Source organism: Argopecten irradians, chromosome 2 (genome assembly GCF_041381155.1).
Source record: "Argopecten irradians isolate NY chromosome 2, Ai_NY, whole genome shotgun sequence".
Classification (NCBI taxonomy): domain Eukaryota; kingdom Metazoa; phylum Mollusca; class Bivalvia; order Pectinida; family Pectinidae; genus Argopecten; species Argopecten irradians.
The window spans coordinates 12,100,869-12,116,550 of record NC_091135.1 but is presented as its reverse complement, the minus strand read 5'-3'; the positions used below and the strand labels follow the sequence as shown (position 1 = coordinate 12,116,550).

The 15,682-nt window shown below is 34.2% G+C and overlaps 1 long non-coding RNA gene across 1 annotated transcript; it reads left to right on the top strand.

The window, feature by feature from the left end:
• Window positions 1–4,105: 4,105 nt before the first annotated feature.
• On the top strand, window positions 4,106–14,741 carry LOC138314475 (uncharacterized). Its single transcript, XR_011207377.1, has 3 exons — window positions 4,106–4,120; window positions 9,215–10,270; window positions 14,094–14,741. It is a non-coding gene; the product is annotated as an uncharacterized lncRNA (long non-coding RNA).
• Window positions 14,742–15,682: the final 941 nt, after the last annotated feature.

The following is a 15,682-nucleotide window of genomic DNA, read 5'->3' as shown; positions in this document are numbered from 1 at the left end:
GTCTCTAGATTAACATATTAAGTAAAATTTTGTTGTCAATGCGGTCAAAAATATGTATCCTTTACTAGGGAGCTCCCGGAAATGTAACTGTACAGACATTTAGTTGATGGATGATCATTACAGGTTTTTGTGTAAATTTATTTCACAGGGTAGTAGAATTGCCCTTGAAATAATCAGCTCACTCGCTGAATATTGAATCAGGATGATTAAAAGATATTGTTAGAAATGAGCGTTTTTGCAGAAAAACTCCGTTAATGTGGAAGATGAATACCATTTTTGGTTTATATACCCAAGTTTTTGAGATATTCGCTCAAAACGAATTACTGGTAATTAATATTATTGGGAAACAAATCTGTGTTTAGAATGATACAATTATTAAACCCAACCAGTTTGAAAGATTTGTCTATGAGAAGTAAATACATTCACGAGGCCAACCAAGGAACGGGAAATTTATTGACATGAAATTAGAATGTCCATTCTATACATGTGTACATCTAACCTGTCCTCTCTACCCTGCTTTAGTGCAGTGCCTGCTTTGTAATAATGTTATATTTTTGTACTGATATTATAAGCAAGTAAAACTTTGCTATAACGAATCCCATGGGACCAGAAGAATAATTCGTTATAGCAGAAATTCGCTATAGAGTTTCTGAAACTCAAAGTTCAGGTTCATTGTAGTCATAGGCCGATTGCACCCCGAATCGACACAACTACCAAGATAACTCACAAATTACAATGTTAGCATCATTGCATTGTTTGGAAGAGTTTCTCTCATCGGTTATTAATTGTACACTTGTGTCGTATTTGATTTTCTATCAATCGATTTCCTTTTAAGGCCCTATTTTCACTTTAAAAACACAAGGTTACATCCAACATTTTCTGGAAAAAATAATGGTATAGTCTCACAAACATTTGCTTGACGGGACCACGAAATCAATTCGTATCAAAAGCTAATTCGTTATAGGCAAATTCGTTATAAATTTCTCAAAGAAGTATTTAATAAAAAGGAGCCAAAATCGGGGATTTTAGATTAACTTCGTAATAAGCAAAAATTCGTTTAAGGCAGATTCGTCTGAAGAAAGTTTTACTGTAAATATCACTAAAAGCAAAGATTGTGTATGAAAACGCCCTTATAACACAGGATATACTAAAACAGATGTTAAATAATCCATATAAAGACAGAATCACTGATGACTATACACGGAACATTATTTAACAATGGCCTTTTCAGAAGCCTGCAGCCAAGACACCTATGCTTACATAATGAATATGCTAAAAATAGAAACAGTAATAATTCGTGAGTATTGATAAAATAATTATTCCGATTGGAAATATTAAAACATGTTTATTAAATTTTATGAGGAAAATTAATTAAATGCAATAGATAAGGTTTAAGCTGCATTTATTGATTCGATTAATAACATGTGACAATGAGAATATATCCCACCAAGTTCAAATGTTTCGAGACAAATGGCAGAGAACAGGAATATATGGTTACTACCTTTTTATGAAAGTAGAGCATTATAATCTCAAATAATAAATTATTTTTGGACATAATCTGTTCATTATATCACTAATAAATAGAGGTTTGCAATGCCATTAAAACATGTATAATGAATTGAGCTGCACAAAGGACCATACCGTTTTCTAAAAAAAGTTCATATATATCATCAACAGGTATAGTGTCTGAACAATTTGTTAAGCTGTTTTTCCGCGTGGCGTAATGATGGCCAACTGCTGCGCTGTGTTAAGGTGGTATTGACCATTTTACAAAACATTTCTCACTTGGTTACCATAACAACTTTTTTTTCTTAAATTCAAGACGTTTTGTACAGTTACGTATTGTCCCTAACATTATTATAAAGCCTCATTAAAATGATCCAGTTGTTTATATTCATTCAGACAGGGTGATCCCAGTATATACCTTCCCCAACTTCAGCTAGTGCTGATCATATAACCAGTCTCCAGATTTTTGTACAATTTTCGTTTAGTCAGTTAGACAATTTTCAATTTCAATAAATTTTATTGACATATTTCTGATATACAGTCAAATGGATTAGACAGCAGGCCAAGCCTAACTAATTCTTCTCCTTAGAGGTCAATGATTCACATCGTGTAGTTGTTCGTTAGAAATCCTGATTATTCTGATGTTTTCCCTTGATGGTCTGTCATCGATTAGCAATTAACATCATCCTAGTGATATCTGCCGTTTTATACGGAGCATGGGAATCACGTTTTTGCCTATATTTGTTTAATGTTTTCATGTTGTAGACAATTCGATGTGGCGTGGTTCTGTGTAACGGGCCCTAGGGAACTATCGACACACCCTGTACAATGACAGGAGGGACATTTGGTTCATGTAACTCAGTGGTATTATAAATAATTCTAAAGCGGTCTCGGAGATGATTGTATCAGTTACAACGTGACGACTGGAAGACATGTACTTCCTAAGAACTTAACAAAGTCGGCGACAGGATTGTTGTGGATAAGCTATTTTTTATGCAAGAGTCCATCGTTTGAATCATTTAAGATTTACAACAAAGGAATTATCTAAATTTTAAGAGTGAAGAGCTGATCCTTATGTGCAGCCAGTCGGATATAAATTTTAAATATGTCAGGATACTGAGCTTTGTGACCGACTGTTTATGCCAGATAAAGTTAACTAAGGATTGTCAATTTAACGTAAATTTTCTTCCTTTATATTAGTTTTATAATTAGTTTGATAGGGTTTGCTTTGTATTTGAAATATATACTGAGTTACCTTTAATTATAATCTAGTTTCAATGTCAACTTCCAACCTAGGCACATGTTTACTTGTAACCCGAAGATGTAATGCACGATAGAACACGAAGATATTGCCCTATTGTGTATGTATCTGGAATTTTACGAATCAGCAATTTAAGTTTGATCAATTGGGACTCCGTTATTTTATATTTAACTAACTTAATTATTGTAAATGTCTATTGGAAATGGCGAAACAGAGGCTAAAACAGTTTACAAATAGCACCCCTCCTCGTTTGAAGACAGAGAAAAGAAAATTCCAACTTCAAGCTGAAGTCGAAATAGAACATCCATTGAAAGAGAAAATATCCATGAATATTATGGTTGGTATACGTTTAAAATTCTTTCTTGACTCGTTTTAATATTTTAGTATAAAAATTTAAACAATATATCAACAATGATATTCAGAATATGAACAAAGAAGTAACTCCGCCTGTGTCCATCAACTAACTTTGACCTCTTTCCGGTTACAAGGTCGACGTGGTGCTGGTAACTTTGGGTGATTCTGTAGAAGAACAAAAGAGAAGAGACAGACAAAGCATTTAAAGAAGAAAAGAAAACTGCCAAGATAGGATAACTCCTGTTGATACTCTCATATATTCCAACCACAGATGTCTTATCGTACCTTCTGAGCGAATGATGACACGACAGCTTTTATTTCCTTTCACGCTTATAACCGCAAGCTGAGTAATAATGAAATTAACACATGATATTTCAAATTAAGCAAATTCTCGTGTTCTATTTACTGAAGTAGTCATTGTATTTACAAAAAAAGATCATTTGAAAGGAGACATTTTATTCAAACAAGTAAAATCGACGTTTTTATTGGTAGGGTCTAGGTTCTGAGTAATTCATCGTAGCGAACAAACGTTCAAATTTGCCAAATTGTGGCTATGCTCATTAAAATGGTGTTTGGAAATAACATAAGGAACGAACGACCACAAGACGGTCATGGAAATTGACAGTTTTTTGGAGAAAGGTCACAGTGAATTTCCATAACCGATGTTATTCTGGTACTCCAACTGCCTTATTTCAAAGCGATTCTTCTGAACGACTGGACCTTCTAGATAGAGATGAGTCATACTTGTATTTATAGTTTATGCTGTAATTATGTACATTCATTAAACGCTTAATAAAGTCAATAATGTATATATAAGATATATCTGGTACGCATGTTGGCATTGTGTGCAACAGGGAAATGGATCTGTTTGTAACATTTCAGCCGCATAAAGAAATGTAAGATCACGATGATAAATAAGAAACCCTCTATAAGGCATGGGTTTGGTAAGGTTCCAACATTGTAGTCGCCTCGTGTTCAAGTTCAAATCGCCAATATCAGGTAAGTAGTTGTATCTTTCACTTGTCACCGACATCGGTGGATATTAATATTATTCGATATCTAGTATTTGATGTTAGTTAGAGGTTGTTGTTGTTTATTGTAATTATTTTGCAAGGCTTACTGAGTCTGATCACGACTGACTGAATCATTCGTTCTAAATCATGAGTTGAAAAATAGTCACGAAGTATTCATTACGTCATAGATACCTACTGATAATGCCATAGTTAATGATGTTTTTACTGTATGCCATAGAACAAACTCAAAATACCACATTCACGTTTCAAGTCCACTTTATTTAAGGAAATGATAAAGTTATACGTAAGACTTATACATATTTTTTTCTCAAAATACCTCCTTCTTGATTGTTTTAGAGGAAAGGATACTTTTGCCGGATGTTTGCAGTACTTGACTACTCGGAGACTATAAACAAACACTAAAGCAGGGCATATTCTGGCTTAAAACTTGATGTATATTTTTCAAACGATTCCTTGTCAATACATGTAATGAAGATGACTAGAAACGTGATATTGGGCCTCTGGCATGGCGAAATGAAGGGCTACAAAGTTTATATAATTGACTTTTACCCTTTTAAACGTCAAATAGACCGCAATCCACAGTGAACCTAGTGTCAATAACTAGTATGCATAGAGGCCTGATGTTTGGCCTGTGGTATGCTGAAGTAAAGGTCTAGAACATTCGTTCAAATTAATGACTTTAACCTTCATTCAAGGTCAAATATATCAATAGGCTAAAATGTTTCAATGATCTCTTGTCAATACCTAAGAGACTTATATAGAGGTTTTGAGTTACCACGCTTGTTCAAACGATCGAATGTCATTGATCTTCTTTTAAGTTCACATGCTATTTTGATTTTCTCTAATACTGTTGGGATTTGGCCGTTGCCCAAAACCCAGTCTATTTGCATATGTTGTAGTCTTATACACGTTTTCAAAGATACCCAGCCTTTAGTTGATTGATTTAGACCATCTATGTAGGTAAAAGTCGACAAAACTGATCAACGATTTGTTACGCGGTCTTTTATGTCGTAATTCTTGATTTAATTACCATATATTCAAAACGCATACACATAGACAAGTACGCATGCGCCTACTTGAACATGATAGGGAAAATTGCCAAGTGTTCTTTATGACACACATTCAGGTGTTGTCCCACTAGTAAAATAGAATGTGCATGTTAAAGTATCGACAGGGAATAAAAAGTATAAATTTCAGCTATTTATAGACTAAAACATAGCTAAGCACAGCCAATGGTAGTTTCATTCACTAATACAGACCGGGTGTGCTAAAAACTAGGTTATGGAAGTCAAACACAAACATATACGGACTATCTGGGTCAATAAATGTTGCTAGATATACGGCGTAAGTAAAAACTTCAGAACACTAGCAACAGTCATGACAACACAGGGAATCTTGTGACTTACAGCCTTAACCTTTCAAACAATGGGTTAAGGTAATTGAAAAGTATGTTAAACTGACAGACTTGATGGATGTAGACCTACTCAACATAGCGTATCTGACATCGACGGGGACAATTAAACATTATTTGGTAGAAACTTAGCACCTAGCTGGTTTGATTTAAAAAAATTTGAAACGTATAATTCAAAACTCACGAAAGAGAAGTAGACCCATATGATGGTAGATCGACAGATAGTGGTAGAATGAATCACAAAAATAAAGAAACTATGGAAATATGGTATATATATGCGGTATGCCATAAACCATCATGGTAAAGCAGGACACATGGTGCTAGACGAGATAAACGGATTTCAGCCGTATAATCTCAACCCACAACTGGTGCCACATGCTGACATTGCAACAAAATATATAACACATTAGACGTAATTGTCCCCATTTGCAATTAATTAGCTCCTTTCATAGAGATAAGCCGATGAAAACATCGATATAAAAAGACACCTATTACATTTGGTATATTACTGTCGGGTTATCCAGGTTCTTGTATTAAAATGATAGGTCTCGTAGTGTCTTGGGCAGAGATTGATTTAATAATGAAAAGTGTTTTTTATGAATATCTTTATCCAATTGGTCGTGATTCAGTTCCGCTTGGATCCATTTAACCCTCTTAGTTTCTTTCGATATCATCATGCCGCACTTGATATATTGGTCGATAATTTAAACAATATTTATGTAGTGTGAAGTCAAACCATCCAGTAAGCTTCAGTGTCTATTTCGTATTCATGTTTCATAATGCAATACGTACAAATCATAATGCAAATAATGTTATAAAATAATTGAAAAAATACCGCACAATAGTTCACTACATGGGTGAAGTTCAAGGAAAAGGTTAACTATAGTCTTACTAAAGGGTTAGGCATATGCTTTTCGATATGAGTGCATCGCAAAATCCAATTCTATCACACTTGTACCTGAACTGTATTATACGTACCTCGTTAATTCAGTCTATTGCATATGGCATGTCAAGTTATAATTTTAACATTCTTGAATCAATATTTTTGTTCGCTCTATACATGATTATATTGAGGCTTTAAACATATTGTTTGATATTTGAATGATCTATTTTCATCAATATTATTGAAAAAATAAATTCTGTCTGTTGGCGTTCAATGGACACCTAGTGTGTAAGGTTAAAATAAACCATTACGATTTGGTACAAAAAATATACACTCCAGTTCGTTATATCTATTCTTAAGTCAATTTCATATTTTTAAATTCGAATGATTTCAGGAAGTTTCTTTGTAATTTAATCATTTGGTAAACGAAGAAAACTTCAAACATTTTAGCATGTGTGCATTGACACGTCGAGGATATTTTTAACACTAAACATGGCAATCAGTGACCGTTATATGTTTACGGAATCAATTTTTATTTTGCTTTTATAAGTCAATGGTGTAAACCTCAAATTCAGTTTAACGAAGTTTGGAGTCAGTGTCAAATCGATAGTTTGATTTAAAATCCTTTTTTTTGGGTTCATGTTTTTAAATTCTTTTCAGCTGTATATTGTTGCTATGGACAACACGTTTTTTCATTCAATATTTTCATAATTATAACTCTTAACTGCGAATTTTTGCTCGCATTGGTTATAAAACTTTTCCAACTGATTATATGAACTCAGGTGGTTTTCGTAACCTGGGTATTTTCATATTTTGTAGATAAAAATGAAATCTTAGATATGTTTCTTATATTTAATTTACAAGGCATAGCTTACTTCGCCATCCCAGTGGTGTCATTTCTGCCATTCAAACAGATTCACCACTATAGGGATTCGTTGTTTCAGAGGAAATTTCCACCAACGGTGGCCATTTTAGCGGAAAAAATCGTCACGCACATGAAATAATGTCAAATAATTCCACAAACCTTATGATCGGTGTATGTATATGCACATTAAGCATTATTTATTAAACAGTAAAAAGTGATAAAAAAGGTAATAAAAACACACATAAAAAGCCCAACAATAACAAAAACAAAATAAAAACAACAAAAAACAAGCGACATCTTGAAACATTCCTCGGAGTATACACGTGTACAATGTTAATTGATTCATTATATGGACTTCATACCTGACATTGTTTTTGTGAAGTTATCTTAGGATATAATCTAAATTGACTAACAACATAAAATAACTCATTGGAAAACACACGTCCCAGCAGGTCAATCGGATGATACTGGATCATACGACAATCGAACCATGGTGGAAATGCATTAAAAAGTTCTCTCCCCATCCTCCACGTGTGGAGGTTTGTAATCCTTGACTGGGTTTCCTATTCGCACACTGTTATAGTATAGTAAATAAGTCAGTCCTCTCATTCAATGATCGTAATCATAGCAATACAACTCGCACCAAAACACAAACCTTCTAAATATAGAACGTCTAGTCATATTTATATAAGCCCTTAGCCTTGTTAGCTTAACGAACTTAAATTGGCGAGTGGTTTATAGAATATTTCCGATGTTATAAATATTTAAAGACAGGATGATATCAGCATAATATGTTACACAACTTACAGAGTTTATTTGCATTTGCTTTTGGAGATTATGCAGTATAAGCAATACCTAGGTAAGCTTGTTGAACTTTTTTTGTTTCTGTCTTTTGAGAAGATCACATGTCAAACTGTACCCAACTGGCCCCATTCTACATACAAGACATATTAATTCCGCCAACGAGGCTTCACTAATTCTGTTTGAACGATCGGACAAAATATTTAAGATTGAATTAAATAGAAAAAAAAAATCGATTTAAAGTCAATCATTGGTGTAGGTATTAAACATTATAGTCGAGTATGTTTTTGGTTTTACAAAACATTTTACTTTTTGAAGGGTAAATTATTCTACCTCATGTTGTGTGACATTTATTTTACTTAGTAAATACGCAACATATCATTAATGTGAACATATGACTGTAAAATACTGCGTTTATTAATTATTATAAATATCCTTTGTCATATGTTCTTTCAGTGTATAGTTTGATTATCATAAATTTTGCCACCACGCGGTGGTATATTTTGATGTCCTTACAAAGCGATGCGTTCCGGTAAATGAGCAAGGAATTCAGCATGATGCAATCTTTCGTGTATGGAACTGTGTCAAACCTTCCGACTCAATAGACCTGGCACAGGGTTATAGAACACATATATTGACCCAAAACATCCTTGTCGTTAAAATGCTATTTGCTTTATAACAACAACTGTCTGGCGATCAAATGGTGTTGATCAATTATAATTCTTCCGCACCCATATTGTGTAAAAATGAAAATTTATGATAAAATGATGAAATATGAAAAATGCATTTTAATCGATTTTCAGGAATGTAATACATGTACTTACACATCGACGCACACATCCCAACACACATAGATAGAACTACAAAATGTATATATCATAAGAGTGAAAAAAGTTTGATTTCAAACATCGTAAAAAACACAGAAAAATAACATTGTTGATAATATTTTTTTACATGACCATATGTGAGACGAGTCTTTGACTCAATATGTTATCGAGTCTAAATAAAGTGTCGTATTATAATAATAATTATTATTTAAAAGCCTATAGAAGAGTAAAAGCGCTTTGAATAATATTAATAACATTTCTTTTTTTTCGAGGTCGAATGACGCAATACTGCTGCTTTTGTGCTCCCTGAGATGGCTACGCCGTCCTTTTAATTCACCTTGCCAAAAGATGACGACACCTGGTATGCGAAGTTTTGAATGACAATCAGACGTCTGTTCAGCCGATCAATACACGCCTACGGGAGACAATTCATTACTACCATCCTATCCGATTGGTTGGCTACTATCGCTCGGCACGTGGCGGACTGTCGAAAAAGTATGAATGGTTTTGTTATATATGTTTGATTGTAATTCTTCGTAATAGTAAGTTGGAGGCGTGCCCGACCAACCAATCAGCTAGTAGCCTACTTCAACCACTCCCCTCCAAGTAAACACAACATATATATATAAGAGGACTGCTAAGGCTTAAAACATTATCAAAATATCCATCAGTTTAGTGACAACATTATACCTTATGATACAATTATCATAATTTTATGCAGGATGAATTATGAACGAGACGGACCCTCTCTCATATGCAATGAGTTCAGTGAATTGTAAGAGACGATAGATTCACAGTTCAAATTTTGCAGACTGCTGACTTCAATTTGGTTGAAACCTTTCAGTTACAACATCGGCGTATTGTGTGGATTTTTCTGTTTTGTTTTTTGTTTTACAAATTTTCTAATCTACCAATGGGGTCCAAGGATAAGACGGTGGCTACAGTGAACAGTTATGTACAGAATATCCAAGAGGGCTTGGACATAAGAACAAACAGAGTAACCAAACGGATGTTTTGCTTTCCAAACTCTTTGACCTCAACAAATTACAAAGTGAAGCTGTGTTTACTTATAGTTCTACTACACCTAAGTCACGTGCACGCGGTGCCATGTAGAGAAGGTTGTCGGAACAAAGGTATCATGATCATGCCGACATCACTATTTGGATATTGTCGTTGTGTGTGTGTAGGACCATATGCAGGTCCGGCGTGTGAATTCAAAACCAAGCGACGCATAAAGATACGTAAACTTATCAAAATAAAAGGAACATTGCGGGAGATAATACAGCGGCGAATGGAGCAGAGAGACTGAAGACACTGCTAACATCCAGGTAGGTTTTCATCATATCAAGTAGGAGCAGACTTTTGTCTTTTTTGATACGTGATACACAGATTGATAACATGTTTATAAAGCTTCATATAACTAAGATTTTGTCGGGCACACAATTCTATTGTGGGTATTACGCAATATGTTGTCCGGATAACACAGGTGTATATTTCTGATATTAATTTAGAAATGAATAAATGGAACGATTTTGCAAACTCCCCACCCGAATGTTTGGATGTGATGCTTGAGAAACCAAATCCACCAGACATGCTTCCCTTTCCTGCTGTACTTTTCTCATTTCATTAAGATGTCGACGAGTTTGCCTTCTTCTTTAGATGCCCACAAATAAAACTACACAATATATCCCTCTCACTCCCCCTTGTCGACATTCCTGTCTGCATAGCAGTACAGTGATACATACCTGTTGATTATAACGCTTACCATTCATTGTTGTCCCCTCACAACGTGATGTCACTCATGATTATGGTAACTCAGTACTAATCTGACAAAGTATCACCCAACCGCGGTTTCCCCGCTCGTCCTTCGTGTATACTTAGTTAATTGAGTAGGGCGGCTATATAAAATAATTATAATATTTACATATCATATAGTCGGACCCACTGAGTAAAAAAACGATATACATCGGAGTAATTGCTATATAAATTCCCTACAGGAAACGCATACTTCAGCAGACACTCCTATGTACATATATATGGCTACTAGAAGTTTTGATCTGATATCATTCACACTATATATTTTACCTTTTATAACGTCAGCAAGTTTATGGTTGATGCACAGCATATGGTGTGGAGTTGTAAATATGGTATCGATTAAGGAAGACTCGGCTACTAAAACACATGCTTAGTTTCAATATAGATAATACAGCAATCTGTCAGGGATAAAGCTTCGGCAGCTGGTAGCCTGAATAACAAAACATACTAAATATGTAAATATGAAATAATTTTATATTAATTATTTCGAATGCTAAAAAAACCGACCAAACTTAGTGTAGTACATGGTAAGTTTTAAATTTTAAATTAACATCGACTTATCAATTAATACTAAAAACACTGTATTGACGTTCAGTCATGCATGGCCGAATGATAATATTATATACCTGTCAAATGACATGCATTTGGTATTGATAGATTAATAGTTAAGATCCAATAAATCCTTCTATGTGTTACTTATCACTCTATGATGTGATAATTATTTGATTAGCCTATAAAATGATTAACACGAACATACTATGTATATCGGGATCATTTGCGAGCGCATAAATACGCTGTTTTTGATTACCGTGATTTGATTGTTATCGTAGCACACCATTCTTTAGTAGACACCTATTTGATATTTTTGTGTTTTTTAAGGAGTATTTTCAATGCCTTTTGAGTTTATGAAATCAAAGACAAAAACAGAAGGAATGTTCTTAGACGCAAAACACAACCTTTTGTCTCTTTTAAACACAACCACATGTCTCTATCTACTAAACAAACCCTTATATGTCTATCTACTAAACTTATGCCTCTACTAAACACTAACTTATGTCTCTACTAAACACTACCTTATGTCTCTACTAAACACAACCTTATGTCTCTACTAAACACAACCTTATGTCTCTACTAAACACAGACTTATGTCTCTACTAAACACTACCTTATGTCTCTACTAAACACTACCTTATGTCTCTACTAAACACTACCTTATGTCTCTACTAAACACTACCTTATGTCTCTACTAAACACTACCTTATGTCTCTACTAAACACAACCTTATGTCTCTACTAAACACTACCTTATGTCTCTACTAAACACTACCTTATGCCTCTACTAAACACTACCTTATGCCTCTACTAAACACTATCTTATGCCTCTACTAAACACTATCTTATGTCTCTACTAAACACTACCTTATGTCTCTACTAAACACTACCTTATGTCTCTACTAAACACTACCTTATGTCTCTACTAAACACTACCTTATGTCTCTACTAAACACTACCTTATGTCTCTACTAAACACTACCTTATGCCTCTACTAAACACTATCTTATGTCTCTACTAAACACTACCTTATGTCTCTACTAAACACTATCTTATGTCTCTACTAAACACTACCTTATGCCTCTACTAAACACTACCTTATGTCTCTACTAAACACTACCTTATGCCTCTACTAAACACTACCTTATGCCTCTACTAAACACTATCTTATGCCTCTACTAAACACTATCTTATGTCTCTACTAAACACTATCTTATGCCTCTACTAAACACTACCTTATGTCTCTACTAAACACTATCTTATGCCTCTACTAAACACTACCTTATGTCTCTACTTAAAACACACTTCAACTATCTTATGCCTCTACTAAACACTACCTTATGTCTCTACTAAACACTACCTTATGTCTCTACTAAACACTACCTTATGTCTCTACTAAACACTACCTTATGTCTCTACTAAACACAACCTTATGTCTCTACTAAACACTACCTTATGTCTCTACTAAACACAACCTTATGACTATATCTACTAAATAAAACATTTTGTCTCTTTCTACTAAACACAAATTTATGTCTGCATCTACAAAATAAAACCTTATGTCTCTATCTAATAAACACAACCTTATGTCTCTTTCTACTAAACACAACTTTATATGTCTATCTACTAAACACAACTTTATGTCTGCATCTACTAAACACATCTTTATATCTCTATCTACTAAACACAACCTTATATCTTTATCTACTAAACACAACTTTATGTCTGCATCTACTAAATACAACCTTATATCTCTATCTACTAAATACAACCTTATGTCTCTACTAAACACAACCTTATATCTCTATCTACTAAACACAACCTTATGTCTCTATCTACTAAACACAACTTTATATCTCTATCTACTAAACACAACTTTATATCTCTATCTACTAAACACAACCTTATATCTCTATCTACTAAACACAAGCTTATATCTCTATCTACTAAACACAACCGAAATAATTCAACATACTGAACACATCTTTACAATTCAATATGTTTTGCAAAAAGATCTCACTTTTTTCCAAATATTCTTTGAGAATATAAGTTTATGTAATGTGATGTATCTGCTCTGCTAATCGGAAAAGACGTTTTAAACGACGATGCTACGAAAGATGACACCATGAATTGTAAAGTAACGAAACTATATGTTATAAACAAGAATACACTATACAGCTATATGTACATATCATTGAGATTATCATGACATATATTTCAAATAATTTGTAAGGGAACCCAATCAATATACATGTAACATACTGATACGTTGTCATTGTAAAAACTAGATAGGCTGCAACAAACAACCAAAGCATTCACATTGTTGAGTAGAACGAATAATATGGCAACGACATCTTACTTGTAGAACAGAGGACACACTATGAAATCTACTATTTACAGGTAGTTAATTGATCACACAATCGATGAAAATAGCGGAAGTATTATTTCCAAGTGTTTGAAGTAAGAACCGGCACACCATGAAGTTTACACCCATTGAATTGTAATCCCCGACGTCACATTTCCCTATAGAACACCAACATTCCCCTACCAACTTTTATGATTTCCAACTGTGCCGCAATTTAATGGATTTATTGGGATGGTTACAATATGCAAGTATCAAACAGCATGATAAAATGTATTATGGAGAGATCCATGGGAATGATTTCCGGGGATTTTAGATTGGACGTGGACTACATTGCATCATTGTATTAACCTGTTCGCATTGCTGTTATTAACCCGCAATATTGAATTAATGATAATGTGTTTAATCATTCTGTACTTGCAGATACATTTCGTGCCCACTTCAGTCCAGAAGTCCGACGTGGAAGCTTTTTCGGTACTGCGCCCGAGCTGTATAAACCTCTGACGAGACGCACACTGCACGTGCCGGTTCCATGTCTTAATAAAGCATAAATGCCACTGGGATTTAGGACAATGGCGCGGTCGCTATCTCTTAGATGTGCACTATGTGGAAAGAGTGGGGACTCTCATCTGACAGTGAACCGACAACTTTCTAGTTCTGCTGATTGTGCTAGGTGCAGACTATGTCTAGTACCTGGTACTTGCTACATTTGTTCGTGCATTCACAACTTTCTTGTTCAAAGCTAGGAGTTAAACCACTCAACGACGTGAAGGGAGTCTAATGATGTCGATTGGATGTGTCAAATTTATCGTGTAACTTCACGATAGATTGTGACCCAAACTTGTATAGTTGACGACACTCCCTAAGTCAAGCTGTCTCTGCCTTTATCACATCCAGCTTCACCCCATACTCAAATGAAGATTGTCCAATGCAAGATTATTTAATTTTTTACAGATTTTATTTTTGTTATTTTATTCTTAATTTATTGACCGTTTTAATGTTATATGATGTTATGCAATCTCAAAGTATCTTTGGGATGTGACATCAGTAATTAAAGTGAATAATGAAGCATTTTGTGTTTTGGTTATTGTCCATTACCACGCAGTCATAGTGATGACGTCATATGACAGATTCAAACCCACTTCACACTTTCGGATTAATCAACCGGATTCCCCGTTGATCTCAATCAACGTCTATGGGGATTAAATCATCCACATGGATAGGATTAATAAATATCAACCCGGATTTGTTGACGGATGTGTATCGGGGGAACAATTTTTACATGCTATTTTTAATGCAAAACACGTATTTTAGTTCTACTGTTACACCTATAAGGAACGTCTACACATGATCACATAACATTTTATGCTATAATCGCCTAATGTAACAAATATGAAACCTACCTACGTGTCCCCGCAAACAGAATTACTGCTTTAGATATGTTACATAAAATGTCCATACAATCATTGTAATTCGAGTACTTAGATCAAGTTGCTCATATTATTAATATTGTCAGCGTTATTAGGATTGTCAAAATGAAAATAGAACCTTTAGCAAACATATTCTTATTATACCGTTGAACTTAATGTACTTTTATGTTATGTTACGGATATATCACACGAGATCGAGGAATACATTAGTAATTGTATATAATGACCATACCCGAGGCGGATTTCCGCAAAATACACAAATACAAAAAATAGTTACGCAAAAGGTGATAGTAGTCTTTGTTAGGAGGCATACTTTCAGATAGATCTAAAAAAAGGATGGATCTTCTAGAGAAGCAAATAAGGACAACTGGGGTGATGTAGTTCCGGCTACATCACATATATAGTTACTGTTAGTATTGTAAAGAGCAAAGCACGACCCATCGCAATACTATCAACTCCAACTTCACTTCCATTACATTTTTTCGATAAAACTAAGAATTCATTATATGCATAGAGGAAATACATGTACATATATCTTAAATCCGAACGGATTCGAAAGATCAAACCATTAATTCAACAGTT